Below are 13011 nucleotides of genomic sequence, written 5' to 3'. Positions count from 1 at the left end.
CTAACATTTTACTGAGTCCTTGAATAACAGGTCATGTGGATAAGAATTTTATCAACAAGTTTCTGTTCCTTTTAATAAAATAAAACACTGTGGCATCCGTCCCAGCCAGAATTGCAGTAGTTGCCTTCCCTGCTGGAGGTCATCTTGTTCCATGAACAGAATATTTACTTAAGCATAGAAAATTCCTTCATGTTCCCTGATAGTTTGCCTGGAAAATAGCAGTAAAATCACAGTGCAAGCCACGTAATTACTGTGGTAGTAAACAGCAATACGATGCCCACACATTTCCTAGTATTTAATTCCTGTAAGCTTCTGATATGAAGCACTTTGTAAAGCTGATCAACACATGCTAGATGAGAGGCTTCCAAACAGACTTTCGCTGTGACAGCACACGTAGCTATGGAAAGTCCATGGTGGATGGAGTCCTGGAGGCTGCGCTAGGAGTTACTTGGATCTGTGCTGGCCTTGCACAGTGTTCCTGGTAGCTTCATCTGAGAGATGCTGTGCTAGGCCCGGCCCAGCGTGAAGGTCTGCAGGACAGTAAGTGTCATCCCACCTTTTGTCCTATGAACTGCAAGGGAAATGAGCATGGCGTAAAGGGACTTGCCTAAAGCCAGACTGCAAGTCTGTGACAACAATAAGCTAAGGTACATGGTGGTGGGAGGACCGCAGTGAGTCACCTCTCCTCCTAGTTTATCTCTGAGATCCTTCATTACTGGGGGGGTGAGGGAGCAGGTGGGGTTGCTACAGATCATTGACTGCCCCATTACCCAAACCAGTCAGCTTAAACACAGTGAGGGGATGTTTGGCTGATACAGCCACAGAAGCGCATAGCAACAGCATGGCCAAGCTCCCAGCACAGCCTGCTCGAAAGAAAGGCAGGTATTAGTGCTGAACGTTTTATTTGGGCTGTATCTGTGCTAGCAAAATAGAAAGCTGTGTTCCTCTTTTTGAATAGCCTGACTAGGACTCCAGGTGTTCTTATCATCATGATATCTAGCCTTATTTTGATAGCAGTGTTGCTTAGGGCAACACAGGAAAGATTGCCGGTGGTTTGAACTCTTATCACTGTTCAGCAGACCCAGGGTCATCTCTGTTGGGGAAAGCCATTCTCTGCAGCCTCCTGGGGCATTCTGCAAGAGGAAGAGATTTGGTTTCTGGAACTCCCATAAAAGAAACTTTGCTAGCATTGACGAAGAGGTGTCAGACATCTCACCCTGTGGTGATTTTCTGTGTTGAAAGCCTTGGATGATTTTAAGCTGAGACTGGATATGCTCGTTGGCAAAATTATAGAAGGTGTAGTGGGAAACTTCATGCCATCTATGCGACTCAGCAGTAACGACAGTCAGAGCTTATGTGGGGACAGATACCCAGAGGCTCTATAAACAGCACAGCTTTACATGGGCTGGAGCTGACTTACGCTCTCTGAAGATTTGGTTCCTTTTCTCTGGAAGACTGGGCTACGAAGTTTGTGACTAAGAGAAATGTGCTGCCTGTGGCAGCTGTGTTAGCTGGAGCACTAACTCATGCTAAGCAGTCACCTAGTAGCCCCTTGCGTAGGTGCAAGACACATTCACAAGGGGTAAACCGTGGCTTTGACAGACCAGTACTGACCAGTTCGATGCGTTCTAACCTTCATCTCCCTCCACAGCTGATGCTGCAGCACTAGCATCACTTCAGCGATGCACTGACGTGTGAGTCAAGTTTCTTTCCTCTGCCAGTTCTGAAATATCATGCCAGTGTTCGTTCAAATACTGCTGCTCTCATTCAGCTTGTGAAATTCACGGAAAATTTTAACAAATGCAAGCTTGCAAAATGCTTGCTTTTTTTTTTTTTTTTTTCCTCTCCGTAAGCAGCAGTTGGAGAGCAAGGTTTCTTGCTAGGTTCTGTACTAAGTATGGCTCACCACAAAGCAAACAGATTTGTGCTCGATCTGCTCTTTGTGGCAATTATTTTAGGAGGCTTGTTCTTGCCATGAGAAGCCATGTTTGAGATATGACAGCTAACACAGTTTTTAATCTGTAAAGTCTGGTCTTTAGGTGGTGTTTGGAATACAAAAGCATGTGTGTAACAAACCTCTTCCCCTGAAACAAGATTTTATTTTAGATATTTATCTTTCCCATTCCCATTTTATTTGAAAGACTTGTAGTCTTTATATAGGAATTACCTGAGTGAAAACAAGGTGTGCATCTAGGAGATAGGCATGTGTGGCAATAGGCTGGGGGATTTTGCCTTTGATATTTGACTTCAAAATTAATTTTAAACCTGAGATGATGAAAATAGGCTAGCGCTGGAGCTTTCTAGCTTCTCAGCACTGGCTGAGAGATGGTACTATGAGACATGTGCTCTGCTTTCTTATCAAATGGCATTTCTGGGGAAGCTTCAATATTCCCCTTAAGCTGCAGCTTTGTGTGATGTGACCTGAAGGCTGTGACAGGGCGACCCTGCACTCTGGCACCACCAGCTAGGGCTCTTATTGCTGCCTTCAGCAGAGTTGCTACTGAACAGAAATTATTTCCTGAAGAACATTTTAGCACCTACCTTGAAACAGAAGAATCTGTGAGCAGAACAGTGCATGAGATCTGCCTCAATTCACAGAAGGGTGAGGGGAAGGAAAAAAGAAGTGTCTGCCCCAGCATTACAAAGGAGGGGTAAATCTTACCAGCATGTTGCAGAGGGGGAAGTTGAGTCAGGGAAGGGCCTTTTCTGTTGTCACCCAAAAGGCGGTGGCAGATCAGTTTCATTTCCCTGTTCCATGTTACCTGTGCTGAACCCATCCTTGGTTTGCTTTAAATCTCTCTAGTTACAAAACCAGGCAGGCCAAAATGTAGTTGAGATCCAGCTAACTCATCCCCCTTTGTCAGGGACACTAAATAAATTGAGAAAAAATGCTGAAGATGACTTCACTGATGTTGGGGTGGAAGAGAGGGGCAGGGGGAGAAAGCTAACATTTGGACAAATCCTCATCCCTGATATTTTAAAATTAGAACACATATAATTTAACTATTTTCAAAAATTCTGCACACTGCAGACACTCAACATTTGTGAGGAAAGGCATACAAGTCCAAGAAAATTCAAACTGGGCACCTGCAATCAGCAGTCATTTAATCTTTACTCCTTGCATTTGCTGCTCTTCTTTTTCTTTTATTGCTTCTCCTTCCCCAGCACAGCTCTGTTTTTAATTTCCATGCTAGTGCATTCCTAATGTCATGTAAATAATGCTACGGGACATGTTTCTACCTCACCACATTTAATTTATTTGACAGTTATGACACCAAGATACTTGATTTGTGCATTCAGAGTGTCAGTTTTAAATAAACATTTCTCATTTTAATACTTCGGAGAAGGCTGTGAGTGTTACAACAACTCACTCACCAACACTGATTTTTGGAAACTACAGCCATCAAATTATCCCAGTACACAGTCGTAGAAAAAGAGCCCGCTATGTGCAATGATTTTTGCAAAATAAAACTATGAGCACATGTGGTTACAGTATATGCTTTGCCTGTGTTTGCTGAGCTCTAGCTCGGGCTCACCAGAGCCTGCACAGTTTGAGGTTTGGGATCAGAGGTCAGGAAATACTTGTAGCACTGCTGCTTGCTGACTGTCCTTGGACAAGTTTCATCTGTCTCTTCAAGAATAATTAATAGAATCTTAGATTACCTGGGATTTCATGATTATGTGGAGATATTTGGAACACTGCAGTGACCTTGAGTTTTGAGGTGCAGAGCTAAGTACCCCTGTTTTGTATTTGGATAACAGGGATCTACAGCACTGACAACTTCTGAAAGAGAAAGATCTGATAACAGAACACAAAGAGAAGCCTACGTGTGACAGATCACTCGCACCTTGTGTGCTTGACCCTGCACCATGTGGAACCTATTACCCTCTCCTTCTAAAGCAAAAAGAGCTCTCTGATGATGTTAAAAAAAAAAAAAAAAAAGGAAAAGAGAAAAGCAGCCCCTCTGTGCCGAGTGCTTCATGGATGCCTGGACGCAACAGGAAGAGAATGTAGAAAATGTTTGTCAGAAATGTGAATGCATCCAGATTGCACAGATCTCATTTTTACAGGAATGGCAATCACACAGAACAGAGCGCAAGAGTATTTCCTTTAGGAGAGTCTGCAGGTAGATACAGAGTAGTTTCTGTCAGAATAAAGGAAGTGCTGTTACAGAGAGAAGCTCTGTGAAAGAGCTGGTATAAGGAAACCAGTCAGTGGAGGAAAGCAGACATAGCTTTTGGGACAGAAGGAAATCAGAAAAAAAAGAAAGGGGAAAGAAAACAGATGGAACATGGCATTTATATAAAAGCAATTAAGACGCTATCAGTTACTTGGCAACTATATTGCTGTTTCTACTACAGGGAGGAAAAAGTGAGCGCTCACTGTTAGAGCTTTTCCCTTGGGATTCTTGAGGTTGTTATTACTTAAGTTCATGAACACCATGTGAGTTAGCAAAGGGGGCAGGGAAAATAGATGGACTTGGACTTTCAGGCTCCCAGGACCTGCAAAATCTCCCCTCACTGAAACAGAAGGGAGCAAATAATGTACGTTCCCCCAGGTCCAAAGAGTCTTTGGTTGTTCTGATTACCACACAAGTGCTGACTACACAGGGTCTCAACAGAACCTCAGTCTTCCCTTACTTCAGTCCCAATAAAGTCCCTTAATAAATGTTTCTCTTTTAGCAGAATATCAAGTAGTAATAAAGAAAAGAAAAAAAAGAAAAAAAAAAAGTAATATGACACGAAAGCATGATAGTTCTGTCAAGTAGAAATGTCAAAAGCTTCTCTTAAATGCAAGTAAAGCAAGCTTACAAAAATTCTGATCACTTTGTGGCATGAAAAAAAAACACAAAACAACACTTTGGATAAACACAACCTCCACAACTATGTCCTGGCCTTTCCATAAAGTAACAGGACTGGTTTGCCAAGGCTTCTTGTTGTTTTAGATGCCTTTGGTTTCCTCTCTTTTCTCGGGGGTAGAGCAAGAAGGTGGCATTTGAGGTGTGGAAGCTTTAGGCAAGATTCAGATCAGGATTTTGTAGATCTGGCGAGCTGTGACTTTAGCTGCTTTTTGGTTCCAGGAAGAGAAAGTTGCCCTCAAATGAATCCTGGATTTTGTAGCACCTTGTAGTCTACAACTGGAAAAAGTATTAGCCATGTCCAAACTCCCATCTGACCCAAACTCAAAATAGCTGAGGGAGGGGACATAGCAGTTAAAATTTAGATTTACTCCATGGGTACATGGATTGCGTTACCAGTTCTGGCCTGGTTCCAGCTTGTGTGTGGGCCTTGTGCAGATCGGTGACGAACTCAGCAGGAGTTTGGACACACCAAACGGAGCAGGAACCTCCTTCTCCGTACAATGCGCCCTGAATGTGGGAGAGGAGTGTGTGGGTTGGCAAACCCCAAGGAGCTCCTGCCTCCTCCCACTCGTCTTCCTCCTTACAAGTGCTAAAGTCAGAGCTGGTCATTAACTAGCAATGTCAGATACCTGCTACTGGAAGAGTCCTTCTTGCCAGGTCACTTCTACCGAGGCACTCTTTCTCTTCTTTGATTTTTATTTTTTTAAGGTAACGATGTACCGTGGATATATTTCAAGCACAGTTGGCTTGTTTGAAGTTTCTCTTTGAAGAGCAGCACACTGCTCAAGCTGTAAAGCGTCACTTTCAGGAGTCAGATACATGCCCAGAAGCAGAATTTTTGTCTTGCAAAGAATAAGCTGGTTCTGTAGGTTAGTGTTACGCTGAAATGAGCCAGTGAGTGGCTCCTAAAGCTGTGGTGTTTTATGCTTGGATTCTTATCCTCAATACATGGCAGTAAGGATGGTGTGAAATTACTCTCCACCTGCCTAGAAATCTAAGGAAATCAGTGAATAGGATTTTGCCTCCTTTCTCTACTGATGCAGAGGGAAATTGGGTGACAGTTTGCTACATTTCCAATGATACTTGAATGGGGCTCCCCCCTCTTGATCACTCCCAGAGGCAGATGAAAGGCATGGTGTCTGTCTGGCAGGCCTTCAGTGGGCTGGGATCCAGCCTTGGAAATCTGTCCTAGAACGGTGCTTATTGGAAACGTCAGATTTTGGCTTCTTAGACAGTAGGTCCTTTGGAACAAACCTTTTCAGTGAACACATGTATTACAGAAGTAAAATAAGTAGTCTAAACATGTCTATGTCTCAACCAGGACATTATTATTCTCTGTAGTTATATTGGTAGTGAGTTGAATGGCATAGTCAAAGGTTTGAGTCAGAGGGTCAGGAAAGGTAAATCCACTGCGAATGATGGAGTGTTTCTGCCAAAGACTTAGGAAGCAGACATTACCAGAAACTGGTCTGTTTTTTCTCAGTTGTATCAGTTACTTTAGGAAGAGATATTATCTTTGTCTACAAAACTTGCTCCAAAGGATTTTACTAGCAACATAACTACTAGCTGGGATTTGGTAAGCACTACCCATACCCAAACGTGGTATTAGTGAAAGATACTATCTGGTTAAGTACCAAGTACCAAGTATTAAATTATATTGTATCAGATTGATTTCTCATGCACCTGGTTTCTTAACAATATATTAATATACACAGCTTTCACTACTCTTCCAGTGGAAGTTTTTACAATTTTCAGAACATGGGTGTTCATTATTTCTCCAAGAAAAAGAAAAAAGACAACAACCAACACGCTTGTTAAGATAGGATAAGCCAGACATCTGAAAACAAAACAAAAATCAAATTTTACTACAAAAATACAAAAAAAGTTTTGGTACATATAACCAAAAAAGTTTTTGGTACATATAACAAAGCCAGAGAAGCAATTTCTTTTTCATAGCTAAAATTTCACCTACTGTTTAATGCAATTACACTCAAATTCTTGTGTCTCTGCTTTGTACCATTGACATTTATCTCCTTGTTTGACTTCTTTTTTCTGCTCAGGCACCTTTTTTACAATGGGAGGGACTCCTTCACTGAACTTCAGCTACTCCCCAGCTGTCCTTCACAAGCCTCCTCAAGGCCTTTCTTTGCTGCACTGCCTACAAATCACTGTCACCTGGTAGTCTTGAAGCTGGAGGCCATCTGTGACCATGGTGACTGCTGATTTATGGAAGCACACCCATCTTTGTTATTCACACCACCTTCTTGTACACATTTTCCCCTTAGTCACCGTATTTCTTTCTCGTCTTGGGAACATGGAGTACAAAGAGTCTGGGGTGGGAACTGCCTAAAGTAATGAATAAGAGGTGCAAAATAGACCAAGTAGAGCGTTGTGAAAAATATATTGAGAAATAATAATATGTTTGGAGTGCATATTTGTCAAAACAAGATTGTATCAAATATAATTACAGAGGAAGACGTATCTACCGAGGTATGTAGGCCAGAATCACTGATCAAGCCAAAGACTGGAAGGACCGTGGTGACATAATACTCACTATCGTTAAACCTAGACAAGCCTCCATCTAATTTAGTGTAGCCTTGAAGCCGTTCTGAATTTTCTTGTCTTTCGTAGCTCTCAGGGTGCAGTTGTCTCCCAGGGCTCACCAGAGCTTTGACACTTTTGGGACATGCGTGTAAGCCCCCAGCGCTGGTGGCTGAGAAGAGGACACAGTGTGTCAGAGATTCTTCTGGTAGATTTGTCCTGTGTCTCCTCTGTCCTGGAGAATTCTCAAGGGACAAGTTAGAAGAGCTTTATGGCTGCCATGCCTCTCTGGAAAGAGGCCAAACATTTACCTTTTTATAGAACTATATTAAGGCAATCTAGGAATGTATGTAAGTGGGAAGCACTTGAATCTATGTAAAGAAAACTTGTTATATTCATCAGAAGATAAATAATATGGGAGAACCTGTATCTAGCAGGTATAAAATCAACTCATGGTAGTTCAAACATTTCAGAGAAACATGCTATATTCAACAACAGGGGCCCAATCCTGCTACTGCTGAAGCAATAGTAGATGGACATAGTCAGGACAGAATTCCTGAGCTGCTAGCTGAGGATTATTTATTTTTCATAGCCTTACATGACATGTAATCTCTTCATTGCCCTTGTCCTGCCTTCTACATTTTTATATGCCATAGCATCAGTCTGAGATGATTTTGGTGGAAGATGGTTTATATATGCACAGATCTGTGGTGCAGAATCAGCTTAGCCTTTTTGATTTATTTCTCAAAGCTCTCCTGCATGGTTTCTGTCTTGATTTTCTTGTCAACATGATTTAGTGCAAGTCTCTGGGGATGCCTGGTGCATTATGTGAAACTGGTGTTATTGTTGTCCTAGCAGACTCAAGCGAAGGACTGCTTTTTGTGGAACTGTTTCATGTTACATATGCTAATAATGTCAAACTTCTGAAGGAAATTCTCCTGGAACAAACTCAAGCTGCCTTTGCAAAGCAATCTCTTTAGTCTTCCCTGTAGTCCCCTTCTTTTCTATTCCTTGCTTCCCCTGATGAGCTGTTTTTGATTTGAGACTCTGCTGATTAATAGTTTCATCTCAGTGCTCTAATTTGAGCCTGATTTTCTAGCAAGGTGCTGAGTGCACTCTGTGAGTCAGTGGGAGTGGCTGGTATTCAGCACTTTTGCAAACCAGGAAGCTTACCTCAATGACTTAGTATGGGTTTAGGAGCTTAATTTAGGCTCCTATTTTTATAAACCAGAATCGTGACATCCAAATATACTAACTGATGTGTTCTTTGAATAATTGCAGCTAGTATTTTTTAAAAAAGATGAAGTCACTTAGCCATTTTTAATGAGATTTGGGTGTCCGGCTCCTTGAACTTTGCTGAAAATCCTGTCCTGTCCCTTTTGTTCTGCACAGCTTAGGGCCAGAAGGGATTTCTTTCCTCTGTGTATCAACTGAATATGCTGAATACGTGCTGTGTACCTCTGCTTGCCTGAAACTACCATGCCAGTGTAACTGGGACATGGTGAATGCCTTAAAACGTGGGAACAGTCAAAATGTATAGATTACTATAACTGTGATTTCAGTATGTGAGTGTGCTGAATGTGCTTGGGAATGTAGAGGGGGAACAAGAACGTAACAATAAGAGTTTCCATGTTAAACATTTCTTCAAGAGGTCCTGCAAATCTTTGGTGCCACTGGCTCTCTCTTGCTGCATAACTTGATCTGATGAACATGTCAGATCCTGAAACTTCAGCAAGCTTTTTGCAGGTGGTGGCTGAAGCGAGGTGCAAAACAAGACAGCCTTTGATAGGTATATGAATTTGTAAGTGTATGAGGAACTGCTCACATAAATTCCCGTGCTGCCACAATGATTTATTATATGTGCAAACCTCAGAACATGGAAATTGAGCTGTTGCTGTGCTGGCTAATAGCTAGACCTGGAATGAATTAATACAATGTCATAATTCACTAAAGGAGCTCTGCTCATGCCACAGAACCAGAGAGTACAGTATGAGTGTTTTATTACCCAAGCAGTGACCAGAAAGTATATAAACAAGTATGGAGTATGTACAGCTGTTCTATGCACTGTCCTGCTTAATAGTTTCTATGGCATTGTACTTCGGATTTAACTAATATGTGCAATACAGGTGGTACTTGGATGAGAGATGTCAAGTAATACTAATTCATGCTTTATAGGATAATCTCTTCAAAAATAATGTTTGAGTTTTGTTTTAAATTACCTCTCCAGAGCTCCACACTTCATATAAGTCTGTAAGTAAATACAACTATTTCCACTGCAATCCAGCTTTTGAAAGCCCTTTTTGCCCTGCTACCCAGAACATCCCACTTTTAACTCTGTCCCTCAGCCCACTCCCTTGCCATTCAGACCAGACTCACCCTGTGCCCCATCAGGAGCTACTGTCCTTCCAATGTCGGGGACACTGCTGGGTTCCAGGCTGGGGAGTCTCTTTTCTGAGGATGCCCTGTCCCACGCTTATATCTAGGCACTGTCCTCTCGAGCCATTTCAGTCGGTGTGGAAGAAGTGCTGTCACACGGAGAAGGAGGTAGTACTCAAACTAATGAAAATATCAACCCCGTGCAGCACTGTTCTCCATTAGCTGTAATTTCAGAGTGGTCTTTTACTAAAGCGTATTTCACTGGAGTGATTGCAATCCATCCTGGCTGAGAGACAGTGAATAATGTCTAAATTGAAAAGGAACAGCCTTTGCCCTTTACTGCAAAAACTGATAAATATAAATACCATTGACTACCACAACTGTTTGAATATGTCAAAGTAGACAAGAAGCTAAAAACAAACAGCTAACTGAAAATACTGGTAGAAAAAAAAAATAGAAAGTAGACGTAACTTCTGCCATTTCCTTTGACTTTTTTTTTTTAATAATTTATTTATTTATTTTTATAATATCCTATCATCTTCCCCACCTGAAGTGATGCACATGGCCAGACGTCTCAAAACCTCTCCCAGCTGAGCATGAAGAAAGCTGCACAAGGCAGGTGAAATGCATGGAAACTCTGGAACTGGATGGCCTCATCATCCTTATCACAGCCACTAGCAGAGACAGTGAGGCTCTGTCGGCTGTGATGTGTGGAGAAGCTTGCCTGTGATATATATATTACTTATCCATGTATTATATACAGAGATTTTCAGGCAGGAAAAAAAAATCATACACAGTATTTCACACTTGGTCTGGTCAGACATAAGAAGGGAGAGAGATTTCAAGAATAGTTCCTTCTTTTTTTAGGGTGCCCAGAGACCGGCCAGCAGTACTTACTAGTCTTTGGAGTAAAAGGCACAGGGCTGAGCGCTGCCTTCCAGTTCCCATGTTTATGTGGGTGGGATGGCTGCCTTGTGGGGCTGGGCTAGGCATAGCAAGCAAATTTAGCAGCTGTGAAAACTCATCTTTTCCTCATCTACACACACACATAAACATAACACTTGGTGATACATGGCATAAGGATGTGGCAGGAGGAAGAAGACTACATTCAACAAGATGTGGACACTGCTGATCCCCAGCCTCATGTAGCATGTGTTTCTGTGCATATCTCTGTGTCCTTGCACAGGTATCTTGTGAACAATTTGTGGGTATTTTTATATGAAAAACACATTCTGAAACATTACATCACAGAGCTCTGTGGGTTAGCATAAGGGATACTATTTTTCTTAATCTCCCCGTATTTCTTTATCAAATACTGCCTTAATCTCTCTAATCTAGTAGCCCTGCTGTCAGTTTCAGAACTGCCATGAAACTGATGCTTTTATGATGACCTTTCCAGATATGATATTCTTCATTTTTATTGTATTATAACTCCTGGTCATAATAAGCTAATCTGTTTTCTAGGAGTAGACGCTATCTCTTTCTTCACTCTTACAGTTGGTGTGAACACATGATCAAACTGGAGAGGGATGCTTTGTTGTCCTCCATTCTGTGCCCCTTCCAAAGCTCTCCTGTGACTTGGGCACTTCATTTATTTCCCAGTCCCCATTAATCATTGCCATGTGTGCATCATTCTGCAGCACGAACTTTGGGCCACGCATGGCTGTTGGGCAAATGTGGCAGACAGACGTGAGTTGCTGGTCATACTTCCCAGGGTGAGCAGACCACACACAGGCACAACCTCCGGAGGCTGAGAAGTCAAAAGGAGCTGATAATATGGTACAGAACAGCTTTTTACAGTCAGAGGGAAAGGGGGAACTCTGACTCTTAGTTTTGCACAGAAACTGATTACATGGTGATTTATTTTAAAGGGAGATCAGGTCAAATCTCTGCTGATAGTATATTCCCAGGAATCTATTTTAATGTGTAGCCAGCTTGAAGTGAACCTTATCAGTTTAAGAGGAGTTTCACAAGGCAGGGATTTGGTCTTTTGTTCTTTGAATAAAGTATGCCTCACATAGGTGATGTAAATCTATCTACACATTCTAGGTTGTGTATAAGTAATGTTTAGCTGCTTTGAGATGTTCAGTTAGTTCCAGGATCTGAGTTGCTTAGTTGTATGGTTCTTCTGGGTTTGTAATGTGCCTTGCTGCTGCAACAAAGAGGGAACAACAATAAAATAAAATAAAAACAAAATGTGGTGATGTAGCTATAAAAGAAATATGTATATATATTTTCATATAGCAAATATTTAAGTAGCAGAACTTAACTGTTGATGAATGTCACAGGTCAAGATTTTAGCAAGATTCAAAGTGACACTGGGTTTTATATGCCCCTCTACTACTCTGTCTAATCACAAAAATAGCAACAGCAACAAAAAATTGTGAAAAGTTTTGTGTTTCATGATGAAACCTGAAGTTTGTGACCATTTTAAGATGACAGCTAGTAAAGACATTAAAATATGAAGTTTTTGCTAAACCTTTTTATGTTGCCAGTGGTGGCTTGCCTGAAATCTGAGCCCTAGTATTTTCCTAGTACTGACTGTTTATTCTGCTACCACATCCCACTTACTTTTTATTTTCGTATGTCTATATTCCAGTCTAAGTGTTCCTGAAACCAAAGTAATGAATTTTAGTGGATTAAGCTTATATAAAAATATTAGAATTAATGTATCATGTGGCATGTCATCAATGCAATTCTCTATATAATTATTATTTTGAAATGTTGTCTTCTCTTTCTCTTTCCTAATAGTAATAACCCAGATTGGTGCATGTGTAAGAAGATATCATTGTGTTTCATGAATATACACAGACTTATAAACATTTAGAAAAGACAGAAAAAGGAATTTGCAGAAGCATGCAGCATAAAATGAATAAGGAAGCAATGAAGGCTTTCCCAACCATCAGTGCCTGCTTTGCATGCCCCCTCGGGGCCCCTGGGGCATTGCAAGTCAGTGTTGTCAAACTTGTGGAGGGGCCTTTCTCAGTGTGGTCCCAATCCAACCATATTCTGAGATGAAGGAAACTCAGGTGCAGGAATGATGTGCATAAACCCACCAGTCACCTGTTCAGCACGTAGCTCGCGTACTGTGTTGTGCCAGAGCAGCTTTGCCCAGTGCACGCAGTTCCAGAGCACTGCCCTGCTTCGGGGCCTCATTGGGCTGATGGGATGGGTTCAGCAAAGTCACGAGGCCTCCGTCAAAGACTGAATTGCATCACCTGTTGATTTTGTT

The 13011-nt window shown here is 41.6% G+C and overlaps 1 long non-coding RNA gene across 3 annotated transcripts in view; it reads left to right on the top strand.

Annotated features, from left to right (window-relative positions):
* LOC106030057 (uncharacterized) overlaps window positions 1–13011 on the top strand; it is a 105018-nt gene that overhangs the window by 39587 nt on the left and 52420 nt on the right. Inside the window, exon 11 of one of the 3 annotated variants that reach the window (XR_010832741.1) lies at window positions 6923–8085. The exons of 1 other annotated variant lie outside the window; for it this stretch is intronic. This is a non-coding gene — a long non-coding RNA (uncharacterized lncRNA). Of the gene's footprint in view, window positions 1–3762; window positions 6198–6922; window positions 8086–13011 lie in introns of those variants that run through there. One more of the 3 variants, XR_010832742.1, reaches the window with a different exon arrangement.

This window comes from Anser cygnoides, chromosome 7 (assembly GCF_040182565.1).
Source record: "Anser cygnoides isolate HZ-2024a breed goose chromosome 7, Taihu_goose_T2T_genome, whole genome shotgun sequence".
Lineage (NCBI taxonomy): Eukaryota > Metazoa > Chordata > Aves > Anseriformes > Anatidae > Anser > Anser cygnoides.
Note: the sequence above shows the minus strand (reverse complement) of the source record. Positions and strands in the feature narration are given on the sequence as shown.